Consider the following 22655-nt stretch of genomic DNA (forward strand, 5'->3'; position numbering starts at 1 on the left):
CACTGTTTTCCAAGTGCTCTGCTATTACATCTTTCATAATTGACTCTAGCATTTTCCCCACTACCGATGTCAGGCTTACCGGTCTGTAGTTCCCCTTTTTCTCTCCCCCACCTTTTTTGAATAGTTGGGTAACATTAGCTACCTCCAATCCATGGCTACTGTTCCAGATTCCATCTAATGTTGGAAGATGACCAGCAATGCATCTACTATTTCTAGGGCCACTTCCTTAAGCACCCTAGAATGTAGATTATCAGGCCCTGGGGATTAATCGGCCTTCAATCCCATCAATTTCCCCAACACCATTTCCCTACAAATACTGATTCCTTTCAGTTCCTCCCTTTCTTCAGACCCTATGTTCCTCGACATCTCTGGGAGGTTATTTGTTTCCTCCTTTGTGAAGACAGAACCAAAATATGTATTTAATTGGTCTGCCATTTCTTTGCTCCCCATTATAAATTCCCCTGATTCTGATTGTAAGAGACCTACGCTTGACTTCACAAATCTTTTTCCTATCACATATCTATAAAAACTTTTACAGTCAGTTTTTATGTTCCCTGCAAGCTTACTTTCATATTCTATTTTCCCCTTCTTAATTAATTCCTTTGTCCTCCTTTGTTGAATCCTAAACTGCTCCCAATCCTCAGGTTTACTGCTTTTTCTGGCCAATTCATATGTTCTCTCCTTCGATCTTATGCTATCCCTAATTTCCCTTGTTAGCCACAGTTGAGTCACCTTTTTTGTTTTATTGTTATGCCAAACTGGGATGAACAAATTCTGTAGTTCATCCATGCGGCCTTTGAATGTTTGCCATTGCCTATCCACCGTCAACCCTTTGAGTGATATCCCCAATCAATCTTACCCAACCCGTGCCTCAGACCATCGTAGTTTCCTTTATTTAAATTCAGGAGCCTAGTCTCTGGGTCAACTAATTCATTCTCCATCTTAATGAAGAATTCCATCATATTATGATCGCTCTGACCCAAGTGGCCTCGTACAACAAGATTGCTAATTATTCATTTCTCGTTACATAATACCCAGTCTAAGATGGCCTGATCTCTGGTTAACTCCTCGACATATTGGTCCAGGAAACCATCCCGTAAACACTCCAGGAATTCCTCCTCCACAGTATTGTTACTAATTTGGTTAGCCCAATCTATATGTAGATTAAAGGCACCCATGATGACTACTGTGCCCTTATTGCACGGTTCTTTAATTTCCCTTTTAATGCCATCCCCAACCTCCGCATTACTGTTTGGAGGTCTATATACCACTCCCACTAACGTTTTCTGCCCCTTGGTATTTCTCAGTTCTACCCATACAGATTCCACATCATCAGAGCTAATATCCTTCCTTAAAATTGTGTTAATCCCTTCTTTAACCAGCAATGCTACCGCACCTCCATTTCCTTTTTGCCTATCTTTCATGTATATTGAATACCCCTGGATGTTGAGTTCCCAGCCTTGGCCACCCTGGAGCCATGTTTCTGTAATCCCAATCAAATCATGTTCGTTTACCTCTATTTGCGCAGGTAATTCATCCACCTTATTATGAACGCTCCTCGCATTCAGACACAAACCCTTCAGGCTCGTTTTTTTAACGCTCTTAGACCTATTAGAATTATTATTTACTGCGGCCATGTTTGATTTAAACCGTTGATTTCTCTGACTGCCACTTTTGTTTCTCTCCTTCCTATCTTTTGCTTTTATCCTTGTTTCCCTTTCCTCTGCCCCCCTGCTCAGGTTCCAAACCCCTTGCCATTTTAGTTTAAACCCTCCCCCAGAGCACCAGAAAACACTCCCCCTAGGACATCGGTCCCGGCCCTGCCCAGGTGCAAACCGTCCGGTTTGAAATGGTCCCACCTCTCCCAGGACCGGTTACAATGTCTCATGTTGGTTCACTTACCAACTATCGCAGGCCCAGACTGGCAGTTATGTCCTTCAGGACTCAGACAGCTTGTTCAGTAGTGGTGCCACCGAGCCCTCTTGGTGATGGACATTGAAGTCCCCCACCCAGAGTACATTCTGTGCCTTGCTACTCTCAGTGCTTATTCCAAGTGGTGTTCAACATGGAGGAGTGCTGATTTATCAGTGGAGGGAGGGCGGTAGGTGGTAATCAGCAGGAGGTATTCTTGCCCATGCTTGACCAGAAGTCATGAGACTTCATGGAGTCCGGAGTCAATGTTGAGAACTCCCAGGGCCACTCCTTCCCAACTGTATACCACTTTGCCACCGCCCCTGGTGGGTCTGTACTGCCGGTGGGACAGGACACACCCAGGGATGGTGGTGGAGGTGTTTGGGAGATCAGCTGAAAGGTAATGAAAATGTTGTGCTCCTCCAACCGACAACATTTCCTGCACGCAGGTTTTGGAGCTTGAACAGCAGGTGGCGTCACTGCGGTGCATCCGTGAGGCTCAGAGCTACATGGATAGCATGTTTCAGGAGGTGGTAACCCCGCAGCATAAGAGAGTGGAGGCACGGAGGGAATGGGTGACCACCAGACAGAAAAGGAGGGCCAGACAGGTAGTGCCGGAGTCCCTGAGTGCATCTCCCCCACCAACCAATATTTAGTACTGGTAAGGGCGATGGTCCCTCTGGGGAGTACAGCCAGAGCCAAGCCAACGGCACCATGGATGGCTCAACTGTATAGGGGTAGGAGAGAGGAGGAAGTTCGGAAAAGCAATAGTGGTAGGGGATTTGATAGTTAGGAGAAAAGACAGGTGTTTCTGTGGCCACAGACATGAATCGATTGTTTATTACTATATCAAACTAGTAAAATTCACAAGAAATACTAAGGTTTAAAAAAAAAGGTCCTGGAATGTTCCTGGTCAGAGCAGTCCAGTCCTGGGCAGCATTACCTGGATCAACATAAGATTTAACAGAAACACAGGGCATGCAAGCGTGATAAACCAACATGTCAAAGGCTCAGGAGAGGAGCTCCAGCCTGCAGTCTACAACCTGCTTACCAGGGTGGCTGGCTCCCAGTGTGGGGTGTGGCTCGGTTGCTGGGTCTCTGGGTGGGTCTCTGGGTGCGGTGGTGTATGGGTGGGCCTGTCCCAGTGTGGGGTGTGTCTCAGTTGGTGAGTCCCTGGGTTGGGTGGTGTATGGGTGGGCCTCACCCTGTGTGCGGTGCATCTCGGGGTGTGTCTCAGTTGGTGGGAACCTGGGTGGGTGGGTCTCTGGGCGAGGTGGTGACTGGATGGGTGGGCCTCTTTGTGAGGACCGCAATGGTGTGTGACTCCCAATGCAAAGCGTTCCACCTCTCCGGAGGAAAATCCTCTCAGTCTCAGAATCACTCTATCTCAAAGCTGTCATGTTCCACATTTCCATTTCATCCTTCTCCTCATCCGACACTTCAACATAAAACTTTTTTTCTCCTTTCAGGTGTCTAGGATCGCAAGCTTCAACAACTCGTGTATACCAACGCCTATGCAGTTCCTTCTTCCCCTTCACTCTCTTCTGACCACGCCCCTTCTTCCAAGCTCACCCCTTGCCGTGTTTTCAAAATCCCCTTTGTCCTTCCCCTCTCCGAACCAGAAGGATCAGTCCTCAGCAAAGGCCTGAGCTTCACCCCCTGACGCTCCCATCTCAACGAATTTCGAGTTCGGCACGGTGCCAAGCTCTTATTCCTTTGCCTTCAACTCCATGACCACTTCATTGGCCAGGAGTCGTCCCCTCCCACTTTCAGAATTCTCGTTCTACCTGGACCCCTCCCTTTGTCGTCTAACACGCTCACAATCCTTTTATTGCTAACTGCCGTCTCCAGTTCTCTGCTCCCTCACTCACACAACCTACCTCCCTAAGAACATCCAGCATTCCATTCTCTCAGATCCAACCCGAACATTGTCATTAAACTTGCTGTCAAGGGTGGTGCTGTTGTTGTTTGGTGAACTAACCTCAACCGTGCGGATGCTCAATGCCAACACTCCTCCTCCTCCTGCATCCCCCTGGACCATGACCCCAGTATCAAACATCAAGCCATTGTTTTCAAGATTGTCACTGAGCTCATCTCCTCTGGAGATCTTCCCTCCATGGCTGTCAACTTCATAGTCCCCCAACACCGCACATTCCGTTTCTAACTCCATCAAAAGACCCACAAGAAGGTGAACCTTCTAAACCCATCATTCCAGCCTGTTCTTGTCCCATGGAGCTGAAATCTTCCTATCTCGACAATTTTTTTCTCCTCTTGTCCAGTCTATTCCACCTACATTTGTGAATTTTCCGATGCCTTCCGCCACTTTAACATTTTCCAGTTTCTTTGCCCCAACCGTCTCCTTTTCACTATGTTAGTCCAATCCCTCTACACCTCCATCCCCCACCAGGATGGAATTAGTAGCTCCGCTTCTTCCTTGAACAGAGACCAAACCAGTCCCCATCCACCAACCCTGCTCCACCTGGGTGAACTTGTTCTCGCAATGAACAACTTCTCCTTTGACTGCACTCACTTTCTCCAAATTAAAAGTGTTGCTTTGGGAACCCACATGGGCCCTAGAAATGCCTGACTTTTTGTGGGATATGTGAAACATTCTTTGTTCCAGTCCAACTCAGATCACATCCCTCACCTCTTTCTCTGGTACATTGATGACTGTATCGGTGCCATTTGCTCCTCTCACCCTGAACTAGAAAATTTCATTCACTTTGCTTCCAATTTCCACCCTTCCCTCACTTTCACATGGTCCATCTCCGACTCTTTGCTTCCCTTCCTCGACTTCTCTGTCTCCATTTCTGGGGATAGGCTGTCGACATACATTCATTCGAGGCCCACTGCCTCACACAGCTACCTGCTCTACACTTCCTCCAACCCTGCTTCCTGTAAGGACTCTATTCCATTCTCCCATTTCTCCATCTCCGCCACATCTGCTCTGATGATGCCTCCTTCAATACTCGTGCTACCGATATGTCCATTTTAGGCAACCAAGGTTTCCCCTCTACTGTTGTTTATATGGCCCTCGACCGTGCCCATTCCATTTCCCGCACTTCTGCTCTCACCCCTTCCCCTCCCTCCCAGAACCACGATAAGGTTCCCATTGTCCTCACTTTCACCCCACCAACCTTCACATTTAAAGGTCATCCTCTGCCATCTCCACAACCTCCAATGTGATCCCACCACCAAACGCATCTTCCCAAACCCTCATTTTCAACATTCCGAAGGGTTTGTTTCCTCCGTGACACCTTGGCCCACTCTTCTATTACCCCCAACACCCGTTCCCATTCGCCTGGCACCTTCCCATGCAAGCACAGGAAAGGCAACCCATGCCTTTTTATCTCCTCCCTGGGACTGATGGAGGCCTCCTCCAGAGGAGACTGAACGAGACCTTGTCCAGAGACTGACCGAGGCCTCCTCCAGAGACTGACCGAGACCTCCTCCAAAGGGGACTGACCGAGACCTCCACCAGGGGATACTGACCGAGACCTCCTCCAGAGGAGGCTGACCGAAACCTCCTCCAGAGACTGACCGAGACCTCCTCCAGAGGAGACTGACAGAGATCTTCTCCAGAGGAGACTGACCGAGACCTCCTCCAGAGGCATTGACTGAGACCTCCTCCAGAGGAGACTGACCGAGACCTCCTCCAGAGGGGACTGACAGAGGCCTCCTCCACAGGTTGTAGCCAACGGGGCCGAAATGAGTTCTGTCTGTTTATTACCTGGGGTTTAATTTCCTCTCTGGGCCCTGGTTTTGTTACCTCGGGTTAACAAGTTCCTGTTCGATTGTGGCCCTTGTGCTTTAAAGAGTTTAAAGACTGGGTTAAAGTAGCCCGGCCTGCAATGTGACAAAAACATGTTAACTCGGTGCGTGATGAACAGGGGCTGAGAGGAAATTGAAGTCATAAACATGAACACATGGATGGACGTTTCAAAATAATGCTTGTGCTTCCGAGTGATGTGACAACTTTGAGGGGACATGGAAGCAATTTGAGGGGTTTTGGTAGAGTAATTAAGGAGAAACTATTTCAGGGGCAGGAGGCTGGGTAACCAAATGACACAGGTTTAAAATAATTGGCAAAAGGCCCAGAGCAGAGATGAGGATTTTTTCTGCAGTGAGATGTTCTGATCTGGAATGCACTGCCTAAAAGGGTGGTGGAGGCAGATTGTACTTGTATACTTGTAAAGACACAGTTTGCAGGGCTACAGAGAGAGAGAAGGACTAATTGGATCGCTCTTTCAAAGAGCCGGCAGAGGCAGGATGGGCCGAATGGGCTGTATGATTCTGTGATTTGTTGCAGATTGATGGGGGCCATTTTGCTGCAGGGTAATGATGACCATTTTGCGACAACTTCATGGCGGCCATTTCCCATTGCCTGTGGCACGCCATTTTTAGAGTCCCAGCTGCGCTCTTGTGCTGACACTCAGTCTCACCATCTTGTGTAAATTGTATATCCAGTCTCCCGAGTAAGACCACCGCTTCAATAGACCCACAGGTCGCATCTACAGTGTCGTTTGGAGAAGGTAGGATGTACATTTGAGGAACCTTAATTTAACATATTGAAACAATGAAGCCAGTTTTTATGAAAATAACGAGAAGGCCAGGCGTGAGCTGAAGTAAGCGGTGGAGTTTTATTAAGACAACACAGGGACAACAACAATAACTGGCATTTATATAGAGGCTTTAATGTAATGAAAGGTCACAAGACAACTTTTCAAACAACATTTGACAGTGAGCCACATAGAGATTTTAGGAGAGATGGCCCAAAGCTCTGTGAAAGAGGATGGTTCTAAAAGGAGGAGAGAAAGGTATAGCTGGGAAGAGGTTTAGGGAAATAATTCCAGAGTTTAGGGCCTTGGAAGCTGAAGACATGGCACCAACGTAGAGCAACGAAAGTCGAGGATGTGCAACGGTCAGAGGAGTGGAGAGATCTCGGAGGGTTATAGCAACACTTGTTACAGAGTGCGACTCCTCACTGGGAGAGACACACACTGTACACAGGGACACTTGTTACAGGGTCCGACTCCTCACTGGGAGAGGCACACACTGTACACAGGGACACTTGTTACAGAGTGCGACTCCTCACTGGGAGGGACACACACTGTGCACTGGGACACTTGTTACAGCATCTGACTCGTCACTGGGAGAGACACACACTATACACAGGGACACTTGTTACAGCATCTGACTCCTCACTGGGAGAGAGACACATTGTACACAGCGACAGTAGTTACAGAGTCCGACTCCTCACTGGGATACACATACTGTACACAGGGACACGCGTGACAGAGTCCGACTCCACACTGGGAGAGACACACACTGTACACAGGGACACTTGTTACAGCATCTGACTCCTCACTGGGAGAGACACATTGTACACAGCGACAGTTGTTACAGAGTCCGACTCCTCACTGGGGTACACATACTGTACATAGGGACACTTGTTACAGAGTCCGACTCCTCACTGGGAGAGACACACACTGTACACAGGGACACTTGTTACAGCATCTGACTCCTCACTGGGAGAGAGACACACTGTACACAGCGACAGTTGTTGGAGAGTCCGACTACTCACTGGGATACACATACTGTACACAGGGACACTTGTTACAGTGTCCGACTTCTCAATGGGAGAGAAACATACTGCACACAGGGACAATTGTTACAGAGTCCGACTCCACACTGGGAGAGTCATTCAGGAATACTGAGTGCAATTGTCAGTGCCCCACTGCAGCCCAGACAGAGCCCCACCCTTGGCCCTTCCTGTCAATGTATTTCCCCAGTGCCCCACTGGTGAACATTCAGCCCTGGATATCCTGCAGAAGCAGCACTGTGGGGCCAGGCGGCTGAGTCTCATGACCCTGTGGCTGGGCCTCTGACCTCACAATGGGAGATGACACTCGCTCAGCTCCAGCTGGAAACCGTTAAAGGGGCCGAAAGGATTAAACACGTAGCATGGCTGCTTAAAGTGCAGTGGCAGAAAAATGACCAATAAATGACCAGTGATGGTCATCAATTGAAATGTTTGCACTTCCACACTCAGTCCGCGTCTTGTTCCCTGCAGCGACTCCAGCTGATTCTTTCCGGTTGAACTGAACTGATTCGTCCCTAGCCTAAAACAGATTAAACAGAAAATAAACAGATTGAACAACAGTGTAAATAACCACGAGACTGGGGTTAATATTTCAATAATAAATTCAGACAAATATTACCCATAATTGTGACTGAATCCCGTTTATATTTTATTTATTAAATTAAACATTAACACAAACACCCACCGGATCCACTCCAGACTCCTGCAGGTCAGTATGAGGTGGCGGAGAGCGGGGACAGATCGGTCTGTGAAGGAGTTTAATCCCAGGTTCAGACCCGTCAGTGACCGGTTTGCACTGAGAGTGGAGGAGAGTTCCTCGGCACAAGAATCTGTGAGATCGAGATCATCCAGCCTGGGGATCACAGAGAGAAATAACAGGAATCAGAGTAAATCCCCAGAGTTTATTATCAACAATATTACTGATACTAATAATAATGTAGTATCAGACATCCAGTTATTATAAACACAATCTCACACAGCCTGGTACTTACTGCAGTTCCTGTATTTTACAGTCCGGGTTCTTCAGTGCCAAGGAGAGTAGTTTCGCTCCTGAATCGCCCAGTTTATTATCACTCAGGTTCAGAACCATCAGTGACCGGTTTGTACTGAGAGCGGACACGAGATCCTCGGCACATGAATCTGTGAGACCGACACCCCATAGACTGGGGATCAGAGAGAAATAACAGGAATCAGAATAAATCTCCAGTGTTTAATAACACTATTACTGATACTATTACTAATGTTCAGTAATGGGGAACAAAGAAATGGCTGACCAACTAAATACTTATTTCGGTTCTGTCTTCACAAAGCAGGACACAAATAACCTCCCAGAGATGCCGGGGAACATAGGGTCTGATGAAAGGGTGGAACTGAAAGGAATCAGTATTTGTAGGGAACTGGTGTTAGGAAAATTGATGGGTGTGAAGGCCGATAAATCCCCAGGACCTGATAATCTACATCCCAGGTTACTTAAGGAAGTGGTCCTAGAAATAGTAGATGCATTGCTGGTCATCTTCCAGAACTCGATAGACTCTGGAACGGTACCCATGGATTGGCGGGTAGCTAATGTTACCCCACTATTCAAAAAAGGTGGTATAGAAAAGGCGGGGTATTATAGACCGGTAAGCTTGACATCGGTAGTGGGGAAAATGCTAGAGTCCATTATAAAAGGTGTAATAGCAGAGCACTTGGAAAGCAGTGACTGGATCGGACAAAGTCAACATGGATTTACAAAAAGTAAATCATGCTTGACTAATCTACTGGAATTTTTTGAGGATGTAACTGGTAAAATAGATAAGGGAGAACCAGTGGATGTGGTGTATTTGGACTTTCAGAAGGCTTTCGATAAGGTCCTGCATAAGAGATTCGCGTGCAAAATAAAGGCACATGGGATTGGGGGAAAGGTATTGATTTGGATAGAAAACTGGTTGGCGGACAGAAAGCAAAGAGTTGGAATAAACGGGTCATTTTCCGAGTGGCAGGCAGTGACTAGTGGGGTACCGCAAGGATCGGTCCTAGGACCCCAGCTGTTCACAATATATTTTAATGATCTGGACGAGGGAATTAGATGTAATATCTCCAAATTTGCAGACGACACCAAGTTGGGTGGGAGGGTATGCTGTGAGGAGGATGTCGTGAAACTCCAGCACGATTTGGACAGGTTGGGTGATTGGGCAGAAACATGGCAAATGCAGGAAAATGTGGATAAATGTGAGGTTATCCACTTTGGTGGCAAAAACAGGAAGGCAGATTATTATTTGAATGGCAATAGATTGTGAGAAGGGGAAGTGCAAAGAAACCTGGTGTTCTTGTACACCAGTCGCTGAAGGTAAGCATGCAGGTGCAGCAGGCGGCTAAGAAGGCAAATGGTATGTTGGCCTTCATAGCAAGAGGGTTCGAGTACAAGAACAAGGATGTCTTGCTGCAGTTGTACAGGGCCTTGGTGAGACCACACCTTGAGTATTGTGTGCAGTTTTGGTCGCCTTACCTGAGGAAGGACAATCTTGCCATGGAAGGAGTGCAGCGAAGATTCACCAGGCTGATACCTGGAATGGCAGGAATGACGTATGAGGAGAGATTGTGTCGATTGGGCTTATACTCACTGGAGTTTAGAAGATTGAGAGGGGATCTCATCGAAACCTATATAATTCTGTCAGGCCTGGACAGGCTAGATGCAGGAAGGATGTTTCTGATTGCCGGGGAGTCCAGAACCAGGGGTCATAGTCTAAGGATAAGGGGCAAGCCATTTAGGACTGAAATGAGGAGGAATTTTTTCACCCAGAAAATGGTGAACCTGTGGAATTCTCTGCCACAGAGGGCGGTGGTGGCCAGTTCATTAAGTATATTCAAGAAATAGTTGGATATATTTCTTAAGGCTAAAGGGATCAAGGGATATGGGGAGATGGCAGGGACCGGGTACTGAATTTGGATGATCAGCCATGATATCGTTGAATACCGGAGCAGGCTCGAAGGGCCGAATGGCCTACTCCTGCTCCTATCTTCTATGTTTCTATGTTTCTATGTGTTTTACATCCAGTTATTATAAACACAATCTCACACAGTCTGGCACTTACTCCAGTTTCTGTATTTTACAATCCGGGTTCCTCAGAGACGCAGACATTAGTTTCACTCCTGAATCTCCCAGTTTATTCGCACTCAGGTCCAGAGCCGTCAGTGACCGGTTTGTATTGAGAGCGGAGGCAAGTTCCCTGGCACAAGTGTCTGTGAGACCGATATCATCCAGCCTGGGGATCAGAGAGAGAAATAACAGGAATCAGGGTAATTCCCCAGAGTTTATTTATAACACTATTACTGATACTGATAATAATGTACAGTGTTTTTTAATAACATTATTAATGTTCAGTGTCAGACATCCAGTTATTATAAACACAATCTCACAGACTCTTGTACTTACTGCAGTGTCTGTATTTTGCAGTCCGTGTTCCTCAGAGCCGCAGACAGTAGTTTCACTCCTGAATCTCTCAGTTTATTACAACCCAGATCCAGAACCGTCAGTGAGTGGTTTGTGCTGTGAGCGGAGGCGAGATCGGCAGCACAAGAGTCTGTGAGACCGACAGACCGCAGGCTGGGGATTAGAGAGAGAGAAATAACAGGAATCAAAGTAAATCTCCAGAGTTTATTAATAACACTATTACTGATGCTACTAATAATGCAGTGTTTATTGATAACACTATTACTTATACTGTTAAATAATGTTCAGTGTCAGACATCCAGTTATTATAAACACAATCTCACAGTCTGGTACTTACTCCAGTTTCTGTATTTTACAGTCCGTGTTCCTCAGAGCCGCAGACAAGAGTTTTCCTCCAGAATCTCCCAGGTTATTGTGCCCGAGTCTAAACACAAACAGAGAGAGAGAAACAAACTGAATCAAACCCCGGATCTGATATATGTTTCTCTCTGGGATATTACAGCTATCACTGAAAGTATTTCAGGAAATTCATCTCCGCTTTCCCCCTCCCTGGGCGGGCCGAGTGCGGCCGGGGTCGGCGCCGGGTCGCGGCCCCGCTTTATTAAAAGACTTTCCACTGATTGGCTGGTTACGCCCCGCCCAGCGAGTTTTCCGGCCAGTTAGAGGAAGCGGGTCTGGTGACGTCATTTGATGACGCGTCAGCAGCTGGTATCCTTAAAGGGGCCATGAACAAATTTAGTTGACACTTGTGCTGTCAGTGTTCTACAGCAGTGAGGTGCTGCAAACACTGACAAACACTGCACAAAGATGCAGGGCTGCACCCAGGTTCTCCCATGACTGCTCCATATGCTTATGGAGGGAGCGACAGCACGCAGGGAGGTTCTCTTCACTTCCAATGAGTGGAGGACAACTCCCCAGGATACCAACGCAGCCTGGTTGCACATTGCATCGGAAGACACTGTGAAGGAACTCTACTATATATCCTTTTAAGATAAATACACTATATAACTTTTTAGAAAAATACACTATATAACAATTTTTTTTTAAATAGAAACATGACAAGCTGGATTTGTAAATCCTACCTTCCGAAAGAATTCTGGCCTCATTGAGATAAGACAATGTTTAACCCTGAAGAGTACCTTATAAGGAACTCTACCGTATAAATTCTTTAAAATGTAACAAACTGGGTTTTGAAATTTAGAAACCTAAGAGATAGCTATGAAAGAATTGAAGTAGGACAAGTTGTTGACCCTGAATAAGTAACATTATTGAAGCAGAAGAATGGGTGGCCCTGAATGGGTAACCTTATTAAAAAAAGACAATGGCCGACCCTGGATGAATGATCTTGATTAAAACCTCTTGAAAATGACATGAGGTAATGTACATCTGCCCTTTGCACACATATGGTAAACTCCCAATAGCTATTCATTATGTAGCAGTAAGAATTTCAGTAGGTCAGCTAAAAGATGGTTGGTGATAATTAACTTGGATCAACAGAAACCTTATGAAAAACAACTCTAAAAGGGGTATAAATATTGGAGTCTCGAATGAGATAATGAGACTCACTTTAATCGGGCAAAGTGATTCTCAACTACAGGGGCGGCTCTGTAGTTCTTCACTCTTTTGTATCTAGGGGATTGAAGGTAACTGCGACCTTGATAACTGATGGATATCCTGAATACACAAGTTTAAGAACTATAATACTGTAGCGAAGTTAAGATTTGAAAGTAAGGTTCTCTGTTAAGAATAAGATTGTATTTTTTCTCCTTTTAGAACTGTTAACGTTGCGATTGACTGATTCACCAACAGTGAATTGCATGTCAGTTTTCTTAATAAATCTCTATATATTTTTAGAATTGACTCACATAAGTCTTTTGTATCAATAACTCGCAAACCCAATCCCTGTAAACACTTTGGTGGAGAGTTACATATTTCTGAAGGAGATCTCCGGACCCTTATAATATTCTGGACTTTACTGTCTGGCTAAACTGATTGGCCCAGTAATTCGGGGCCCAATGCGTGAGTACGGACAGGGTACTCACACGTGGGCCCGTTGGAAGTGCCGGATTTCAGCATGCACAGCGCATGCGCTGAAAACCGGCATTTCCTCTCCTCTGAACCAAGGGGTTAAGAGGCGGTTCCCTAGCGACGTTTGAGGCAGCGGGTACGCGTTGAACTTCTTTTTTTTTTGCAGGTTTGCCTGTGCTTGAAGGCCTCCACTTTTTACGAATGTAAAAAGCAGATGTAAGGACTTAGTTTTATAAGGTAAGTGGTCTAATAATAAAAGTTAGAATTTTTTTTCCACAGGTTTATTATTTTTAAAGAATTTACAGTAATGTAAGTCCATTTTTGGACCCGATTTCTTGAAAAAAATTGTTTGGCAGCAATTTGAATAAGTGTTTAAATTAGTTTTTTTAAAGTTATTAATAGTTAATTTAATTAATGGAATGTTTTTTTAACTTTTATTTAAAGTTGAAGTAGTGTTTTGGGCGCCCGTACTTTTCATGATTTTGACAGGACTTATGTCTAACTCATGAATGGACTTTTGTAAACTCCCATTGGTTGCCCAGTGCTCACGTGATCCCAGGCAGCTCATCGCACTAAGTACGCTGCAGGATCATGCACGCACAGCGCACCAGGAGCTGAACCGGGTCACAGACCGGAAATCCAAGCAAGCCCAGTCTTCAAATGTCAGCGCGATATGTAAATGTAGGTCGGGGGCTTGCACCCGCAGGTAGCCCCCGACCCAAATTTCTGGGCCATTAAAAGTGCCATTTGGAGAATGGTAATATTCTCAGGTTAACAGCAGAAAATGCTGGAAAAACTCAGCAGGCCAGGCAACATCCGTGGAGAGAAATTAAAGTCAACTTTTCGGGTCAAAACCGTTTATCAAGAATGATAATGGGCCAGAAATTCGTGTCCAAATGCGTGAGTACGGTCTGGGTACTCACGCCTCTGGCCGGTGGAAATGCCGGCGTTCAGCATGCACAGCGCATGCGGGGAACGCCGGCATTTCCAGTCCTCTGAACGAAGGGGTTCAGAGGCACAGCGCGTGCGACTGCACAGGCAGCGCTTGCGCAGTGAACTTCGTCGATTTCATTCATGGATACAGTGAGGGTAAGTCCTTACAAGTTACACTTGAAAAAAGCATGTGTAAAGTTGTTCCAAGGCTGCAGAGGAAGATATATTTTATCGTGGAGCTTCTGAAAGGCAATATTTTTGTTTGGGAAATGGAGGGAAGTTATTTTAAGAAATTTTAAGTAAGTTTTAAAGTTTAAATTTTTTTTTTTAAACGGGTTTTCAGAACGGTAGGTAGAAGGAGCAATTGTGGCTGTGTGAATGGAATGTGAAAATGAGTGTTCTAAAATGAGTAATGTAACATTTCCAGCACTTTTAAGAAAGAAACTTTTCATCAGTAATAAGTAATTATGTATGTATGTCCGCATATATTCCTTTACGTATATGTATGTATGTTTTATCTTCCTTTACTTATGTATATGAATGTATGTTTATAATTATGATTTTCCAGTAAGTTACTTTCTCTGAAAGTCATAATTAAATAATACATTCATACACATAAGTAAAGGAATATATACATAACACGCAAAGGAATATATACAGACATACATACTTTCAGAAGCTCCATGATAAGAAATATCTTCCTCCGCAGCCTCTGGAGCAACTGTACCCATGCTTTTTTCATGTGTAAGTTGTAAGGGCTTGACCTCACTGAAAGCATGAATGAAAGCAGCGAATTTTACTGCGCATGCGCTGCCTGTGCAGTCGCACGCGTTCTGCCTCTGAACCCCTTCGTTCAGAGGACAGGAAATGCCGGTTTTCCCCACATGCACTGTGCATGCTGAAAACCGGCATTTCCTCCGGCCAGATGCGTAAGTACCCCGATCGTACTCGGGCATTTGGAATGGAATTACTGGGCCAACATTTTACATGTCAATAAAATGAAAAATTTAACAATTGCACGATTTTCCCCCTCGCACCTGCAACTGAGGGTCCAAGGAGGTGCATTGCGCAAGAGGTAATCGTCATACGTATCCTCACACTGTTCCCTTTCGGGAACTGTATGAAGTGGTGGAAGGATTTATGGCCGTGATTAACGCTCATTCCGTGACCGTAACCATCTTTGAACCAGCCATTAGGGTGGTTATACCTATGGCGTGAGGGTTTTATGGGCTCCCACAACCAATCTGAGGGGGGGGCCACCCACACCCACGGACGCAAGTATCCCGCTGGATGTCCACCCAGAATTTATAGTTGGAGCTCCGACTCCACTTGCCGGGACTGTCTGGAGTGGGGTTCGAAACCCTACTCCTTCTGGCCCAGCGGCAGGGATGCTTACTGCTACGCAAAAGGCCCACTCCGCACAAAAGGTGACACCCATACGTTTCCTGCGCCTTTTCCCTCCCCGTGACTGGAGCCCTATGCTGCCACTTGAAAGACCAAGCTACCATCTGCCCCTTTTGCGGCGCCTTTGACTTCTCATTACCAATGATGAGCAGGCGCTGCGCCTCCACCTCTTTGAGGAGATTGCTGAGGTCATCATCAGTTCAATTGTGAGTTCTTTTAATGCCGTGAATTGTGCTCATTCAAGCCATTTCACTTTGCTAATCGGATTGGGCCTTTGGCATAGCGGTAGGATCCCCGCCGCTGGGCCAGATCAGGGTAGGATTTCGAACCCCGCTCCAGACAGTCCCGGCAAGTGGAGTCGGAGCTCCGGCTCTAAATTCTGGGTTGACATCCAGTGGGATATTTGCGTCCGTGGGTGTGGGTGGCCCCCCCTCCTTGCAGCACCTGGCTGCAGTGGTGCAAAACTTCCAATGTTCTCAGTAAATCATGAAACGTTTCTGCAAAGCCACACTCAACCTCATTCTGCTTTGTCACTCATCACATCCCCATCACTCTGCCTTCCCTACCCTACTCCTGCACATTCTTACTCACACCAATTTACATTGCATCGCAACCCATCCCTCTCTATCAATCTACATTATCACATCCCCATCTCATTAGCCACCACTCACTCACCATCATCCTAGTCCAATCATACCAACTAATAATGCACAAGGGATGGCACTTAAGTGCTTTAGCCTATGTTCATGTGAATTTTCTGTTAATGTGCTGTCAAACATTGTAATCTTTCTTTTGAAAACTTTCCGTTTTTGGACACATCTGTGTGCACCTTTGTAAGTGGCCTAGTGAGTTGAAGTGAATGGTGAGACATAACGGTATCCCCCGCACTGCTGAGGAGTGTGAAAGGAATGACTTTGGTGTTGTAGGGATGCCTTATGGTGTTGGTGTAGGTTGGTGCCAGCCAGGATGTACAGCATCAAGTGAAGTAAATTTGGCTCTGTTGAGGCCATCCCTGGCATCTCGGGCAGCAATGTGGTTGGGTGTTGATGCCCTGTGTAGCATCAGGTGATTGCGGCGAAGGTCGGCGTGGTTGTTGGTGCTGCTGGTGTGCCTGGTACTGATGGTGTTCGGGCTGATTATTGTCAGATTCTGAGAACAAAGGTGAGGCAGCATAATCAGTACCCATTCTGATGTAACAGATGGCAGGTGAACTTGAGATGACAGATGCAAACTGGCAATGATGAGAGATGTTGTTCCAATGAAGTGAGAGTAGATAGAGAGTTTGCTCCAAACATTTGCAGCGTGCATAAATCTCAATCTGTCTTCCAGATGCAGTAAGCAACAGTTTCTGAGCTTGAGTGTGGGATGGGAGCTTTTATGCAAGTACAGCAAGCAATTTGGAAAGCAAATGGTATGTTGGCCTTTATTAGAAGAGGATTTGAGTATAAAAGTAAAGACATCTTACTGCAAATATATAGGGCCCTAGTGAGACCACACATGGAGTACAGTTTTGGTCTCCTTACCTAAGGAAGGATATATTTGCCATAGAGGGAGTGCAACGAATGTTCAGCAGACTGGTTCCTGGGATGTGGGGGATTGTCCTTTCAGGACAGATTGAGTAGACTAGTCCGATATTCTCTAGAGTTTAGAAGAGCGAGATTGAACTCATTGAAACATGTAAAATTCTTACAGGGCTTGACAGGTTCGACGCAGGGAGGATGTTTCCCCTGGCTGGGGAGTCTAGAACCAGGGGTCATAGTCTCAGAATAAGCAGTCGGCTATTTAGGACTGAGATGAGGAGAAATTTCTTCACTCAGAGGTGTGTGAAAATTTGGAATTCTCTACACCAGAGGTTTGTGCAGGCTCAGTCGTTGAGTATATTCAACATTTCAACATAACATAAGAAATAGGAGCAGAAATAGGCCACTTGCCCCTCGAGCCTGCTCTGCCATTCAATAAGATCATGGCTGATTTTGTGCTCATAGCCACTTCCCTACCCGCTCCCCATAACCCTTCACTCCCTTATCTTGTAAAAATCTGTCTATCTTCACCTTAAATGCATTTAATGACCCCGCCTCCACGGCTCTCTGGGGCTGAGAATTCCACAAATTTATGACCCTGATAGAAGAAAATCCTTCTCATCTCAGTTATAAAAGGGCGACCTTTTATTCCGAAACTATGCCCCCGAGTTCTAAATTTCCCCACGAGGAGAAGCATCCTCTCTGCATCTACCTTGTCGAGCCCCGCTCAGTATCTTATATGTTTCAATACGATCACCTCTCATTCTTCTAGATTCCAATGAGTATATGCTCAACCTGCTCAACCTTTCTTCATAAGTCAACCCCCTCTCGCTGGAATTAACCTAGTGAATCGCCTCTGAACTGCCTCCAATGCAAGTATATCCTTCCTTAAATAAGGAGATCAAAACTGTATGCAGTACTCGAGGTGTGGTCTCACCAATACCCTGTACAATTGCAGCAGGACATCCCTGCTTTTATACTCCAACCCTCTTGGAATAAAGGCCAGCATTCCATTTGCCTTTTTGATTTCTTTTATACCTGCATGCTAACTTTTTGTGTTTCATGCACAAGGAACCTGAGGTCCCTCTGAACTGCAGCATTTTGTAATCTCTCTCCAATTAAGCAATAATTTGCTTTTAATTTTTTCTGCCGAAGTTGATAACCTTGCAATTTCCCACATTATAGTCCATCTGCCAAATGTTTGCCCACTTAATTAGCCTGTATATATCCCTTTGCAGATTCCTGGAGTCCTCTGCACAACCTGCTTACCCACCCATCCTTGTATCATCCACAAAATTGGCTACATTACACTCAGTCCCTTCATCAAAGTCATTAATGTAGATTGTAAATAGTTGAGGCCCCAGCACTGATCCCTGTGGCACCCCACAAGTTACCGTTTGCCAAGTGGAAAATTATCCATTTATCCCGACTCTCTGCTTTCTGTTAGCTAATTCTCTCTCCATGCTGATATATTACCCCCAACTCCGTGAGCTCTTATTGCATGCAGTAAACTTTTATGTGGCACCTTATCGAATGCCTTCTGGCAATCTAAATACAATACATCCACTGGCTCACCTTTGTCCACCCTGCCCGTTACATCCTCAAAGAAGTTCAGTAAATTTGTTAAACATGATTTCCCTTTCATAAAAGCATGCTGACTCTGCTTGACTGCATTAAGATTTTCCAAATGCCCTGCTACAGCTTCCTTAATGAAGGATTCCAGCATTTTCCCAACGACAGATGTTAGGCTAACTGGTCTGTAGTTTCCTGCTTTCTGTCTCCCTCTTTTCTTATATAGCAGTGTTACATTTGCGGTTTTCCAATCCGCTGAGACCTCTCCAGATTCCAGGGAATTTTGGTATATTGGAACTAATGCATCCACTGTCTCTGCAGCCACTTCTTTTAAGACCCTGGGATGCAGGCCAGGGGACTTGTCGTCTTTTAGTCCCATTATTTTACCAAGTACTTTTTCCTTAATGATTGTCTTTAGTTCCCCCCTCCCTGTGGCCCCTTGATTATCCATTATTGGGATGTTGTGTCATCCACCGTGAAGACATACAAAATATTTGTTCAGAGTCTCTGCCATTTCCCCGTTCCCCATTATTAATTCCCCACTCACATCCTCTAAGGGATCAACGTTTACTTTAGCTACTCTCTGCCTGTATACCTATACAAGCTCTTACTATCTGTTTTAATATTTCTTGCCAGTTTGGTCTCATAATTCATCTTCTCTCTCTATTTTTTTTTAGTCATCAAGGCAGAGATTGATAGATTTTAAATATTAAGGGCATCAAGGGATATGGGAATAGTTCAGGAAAGTGGGAAAGAGGTAAAAGATCAACCATGATCTTATTGAATGGCGGAGCAGGCTCGAAGGGCGAATTGGTCTGCACCTGCTTCGATTTCTTATGTTCTTATTTCCACCTGTCAAGTAACGAGATGATTCCATGGCCATTCAACTCCTGCCTTGCCTACCTGACAAAGATCCCCGAGCAGCATGAACCCGTGAGCAACCTGGTAATCTCTGAATGTGAGCTGAAAATAGCTGTTAATGCTTTGGGTCCTAATGACCTGAATTGGCTCCCCTGTCGCTGCATGTCGGGTCTGCTCCGAGCTGACAGATCCGTCATTTGGGAAACGCTAGTGCTGGCATGTTGACAGCGGGGTCGCGTCCCACTGGGGAAAAAAATCAATTTTCCAACCTGATCCACCACCGATCGCGCCCGCTGACCCCCCCGCAAAATTCCCCCCGAACCTGTCACTAGGAATGAATCTCACTCTGTCCAACTCCCCATATATTCAGGGACTGTCAGTAAATGCATGCATTAAATAAAGTGCTCTCTGTGTGAAGCCTTTACATGTCCCTCGGTCCAGTCTCATTCCCAGATGACCAGAATTATCCCCCTGGAGTTCAGTGATTTGGGGAAACTTATCTCATTTCTGCTGCTCCTTAAATCCTGGATTTTACGGCAATGGGGCGATGTTCCCCGAATTAAATGATAAAGCGGTGATTCCCTGTATTTTATAATCTGTGCATTATATTAATCTGTATAATATCTCGGGGTGAGTTATATTGCGAAACGGCGCTAACTGTTTTATGTTAGGATTTAATGTAACAAGGAGAGTTTATTCTGTCCACTTACAAGTTTTAATGTCACTGAACTTTTAGTTAATAGGGGTCGGGAGTCTCTCACTTTATACCTATTAAACTACATTTATTTCAGGTGTAGCTAGCCCGACAGTTTTTGGGGAATTTTAGGAAGTTCCCTCCCCGAGCAAGGCCTCACAACAAGGGGGCGGATTATGGGGAATTCCCAGCTTCACTGCCCCGGGTTTACCCAGGAGCCACCTGGTGTGTGCGAAGCCCCACCGCTGGCCGGTGTGTGCCTGTACTCCGGGGCTAATACCCCACAACACGTTAGATTGGAACCTTTTTATCAGCAGATTTAATATGCTGAATATCATTCTTTACTCAATGTTCAGGATGTGAATAATTCTAAACATTTACAGCTGAAAGAATTCCAGATTCCCCAATATTCCCAATCCAAGAAACTTTCCCCGAGACAAGACACACCCTGCACAGTATTGGAGTAAATATCTAACTGTTAGTGATTTAAACTCGGGTTTCTCTCCTGTTGCTAGTTAAAATATTTTGAATTAATTTTATCTTTATTGCCGGATTATATTCTATTTTTAAATTCCGCTGACCAGTCTTATTAAATATGAATTATTTTATTTAAATTAACAGACTCTCAGTGACCTGTATTTGCTGATCTGATAAAGACTATAAAATCCTCACTTGTTCACAAGGAACCATTTTAGTTTCTCCAGTCCTTAGGGAATTACTGACTGATCCTCTTATTATTGGTCATATTTGTGTTGAATCTGCTTCTCTCTGGCCTAACTGAACTGTCTGTTTCCCTTCATTATGGAAAAAAACACAATCCGTGATTGTTCTACAATTCACCTAACATTGAGAGACAAATAAATAGTTACCTCAACTCCCGGAATTTGTGCAGTACGGGTCCCAGCCGCTGGAGACCCTCACACTGAATGTAGCTTTCCCGCAGATCGAAGTGTTTTATTGTATCACAGAGTCCAATGACGTGAGACAATACCGCACAGTCAATCGGGGTCAATGACAATCCACGAAATGTAAGTGATTCCAGAGATCCCACTATGTTCCAAGCCAGTGCTTTATTCGGAGACTCAAACAGGTAGTGGAATGTGTTCAGGAAGTTCCTTTTACCAGTTTCACTCTCTGTGTTTCAAATCTGTACTTCAACCTTCTCCTTCACCCATTCAATCACTCGGCAGGTGGTTTGATGAAGAAATGGACCCAGAATCTCCTCCAGGGGCCGAGCTGCCTGAGGGGAGGCGAGATCAGCAACAAAACGGAGAAATATCTCAAATCGCCCATCTTCCTTGCTGTGGGCTTCACTGAGGAGTTTCAGGATATCCCCAGGATCTGGAGTCAGGAATTGTGTGAGTGTGGCTACAAATTCTTGGATGGTGAGATGCGGGAATGTGTACACCACGCTCTGGGCAGAATCATCTCTCTCCAAAAGTTCCATCATGACCCCAGACAGGAACTGGGGAGGTTGCAAATTGTGCTTGATCAAATCTCCATTTCTAAACACAATCTTCTTCTCGGAGACTCCTGTGAAGGCCATCTCACCAAGCCTCAGTAACACATCACGGGAGCTTTCAAACTCTCGGCCATGGTTTTTCAGAATGTTGTAAATATAATAGGAATATAGTTGGGTGATGGTCTTGGGAAATCGCTGCTGATTCCTGTCTCTTTGTGTGAAGAAGGGGCCCAGAGAGAGCCCGAGGATCCAGCAGTAGTAAGCGTTGTAGCACATGGTGTACAGGATCTTGTTCTCCTCCACGTGCTGAAAACAGCTGCTGCCACTGTCTGATCTTCAAAAAACTTGCTGAAATATTTCTTCTGCTCTTCACCAACAAATCCCAGGATTTCAGCCCAGACACTGGTTTCAGTCTTTTCCAATAAATGTAAAGCAGTGGGGCGGCTGGTCACTAGCACTGAACATCCTGGGAGCAGCTTGTGCTGTATTAAACTGTACACAATGTCAGACACTTCACACCAGCATTCGGGATCTGTGCACATGTGCTGAGGTTCTGCATTTCTCCGATTGTCAGCAAAATCGATCCTGTCCTTGAATTATTCCAAACCATCGAATATAAAAAACAATCCCTCTGGGTTCTTCCAGAGCTCTCCCAGAATATTCCCAAAGTAAGGATACAGATCCAGTATCAGATTCCCCAGGTTTATTCTACAGTTAATAGCGTTCAAATCCCGGAATTTAAAGCTGAAAACAAATTGAAAGTGTGGGTATATTTTCCCAGTGGCCCAGTCATGAACAATCTTTGGTACCATTGTTGTTTTTCCAGTCCCCCGGACCCCGCTCACTGCTCCTGAACTCCCAGAATTGAATTTTCTCTGGGAAAAACAGCTCTTAAAGAATTGGTCATTTCGGATTTTCTCTTGCTCTCTACGGAGATGTTTCTCTCTCCGCTCTTCCTGGTCTCGGCCTCTTGCCAGCAGTTCATGTTCTACAAGTGTCCGATCTCGAACAGTAGAAATGACCGTTAGCTCAGCGTATCGATAAACCAGCTGGAAAACCTTAACCTTCTCCTTTATTAGGATACTGTTCACTCTCTGTGCTTCAATTTGTACCCGGAGTGTTTCCTTGTGTTTCTTTTGAAGATCTTCAATTAGAACAGACAGAAAGTGGTTTCAATGTTAGTTATATTGTGAAAGAAAGCTCCAATATACTGCTCAGCTTTTCAGTAAAATGTG

The 22655-nt window shown here is 45.4% G+C and overlaps 1 pseudogene across 1 annotated transcript in view; it reads right to left on the minus strand.

Annotated features, from left to right (window-relative positions):
- The window catches only part of LOC147092569 (NACHT, LRR and PYD domains-containing protein 14-like), a 359808-nt pseudogene that overhangs the window by 337032 nt on the left and 121 nt on the right, over positions 1–22655 (minus strand). Inside the window, exons 2-6 of the transcript XR_015075001.1 lie at positions 20828–22564; positions 11284–11370; positions 10588–10758; positions 8506–8676; positions 8290–8366 (exon numbers count right to left, since the gene is read on the minus strand). The product of XR_015075001.1 is annotated as an NACHT, LRR and PYD domains-containing protein 14-like (transcript). The remainder of the gene's footprint in view (positions 1–8289; positions 8367–8505; positions 8677–10587; positions 10759–11283; positions 11371–20827; positions 22565–22655) is intronic.

This window comes from Somniosus microcephalus, unplaced genomic scaffold, assembly GCF_052327205.1.
Source record: "Somniosus microcephalus isolate GS21.2 unplaced genomic scaffold, FLI_Smic_1.0 unresolved_chr2, whole genome shotgun sequence".
NCBI classification, from domain to species: domain Eukaryota; kingdom Metazoa; phylum Chordata; class Chondrichthyes; order Squaliformes; family Somniosidae; genus Somniosus; species Somniosus microcephalus.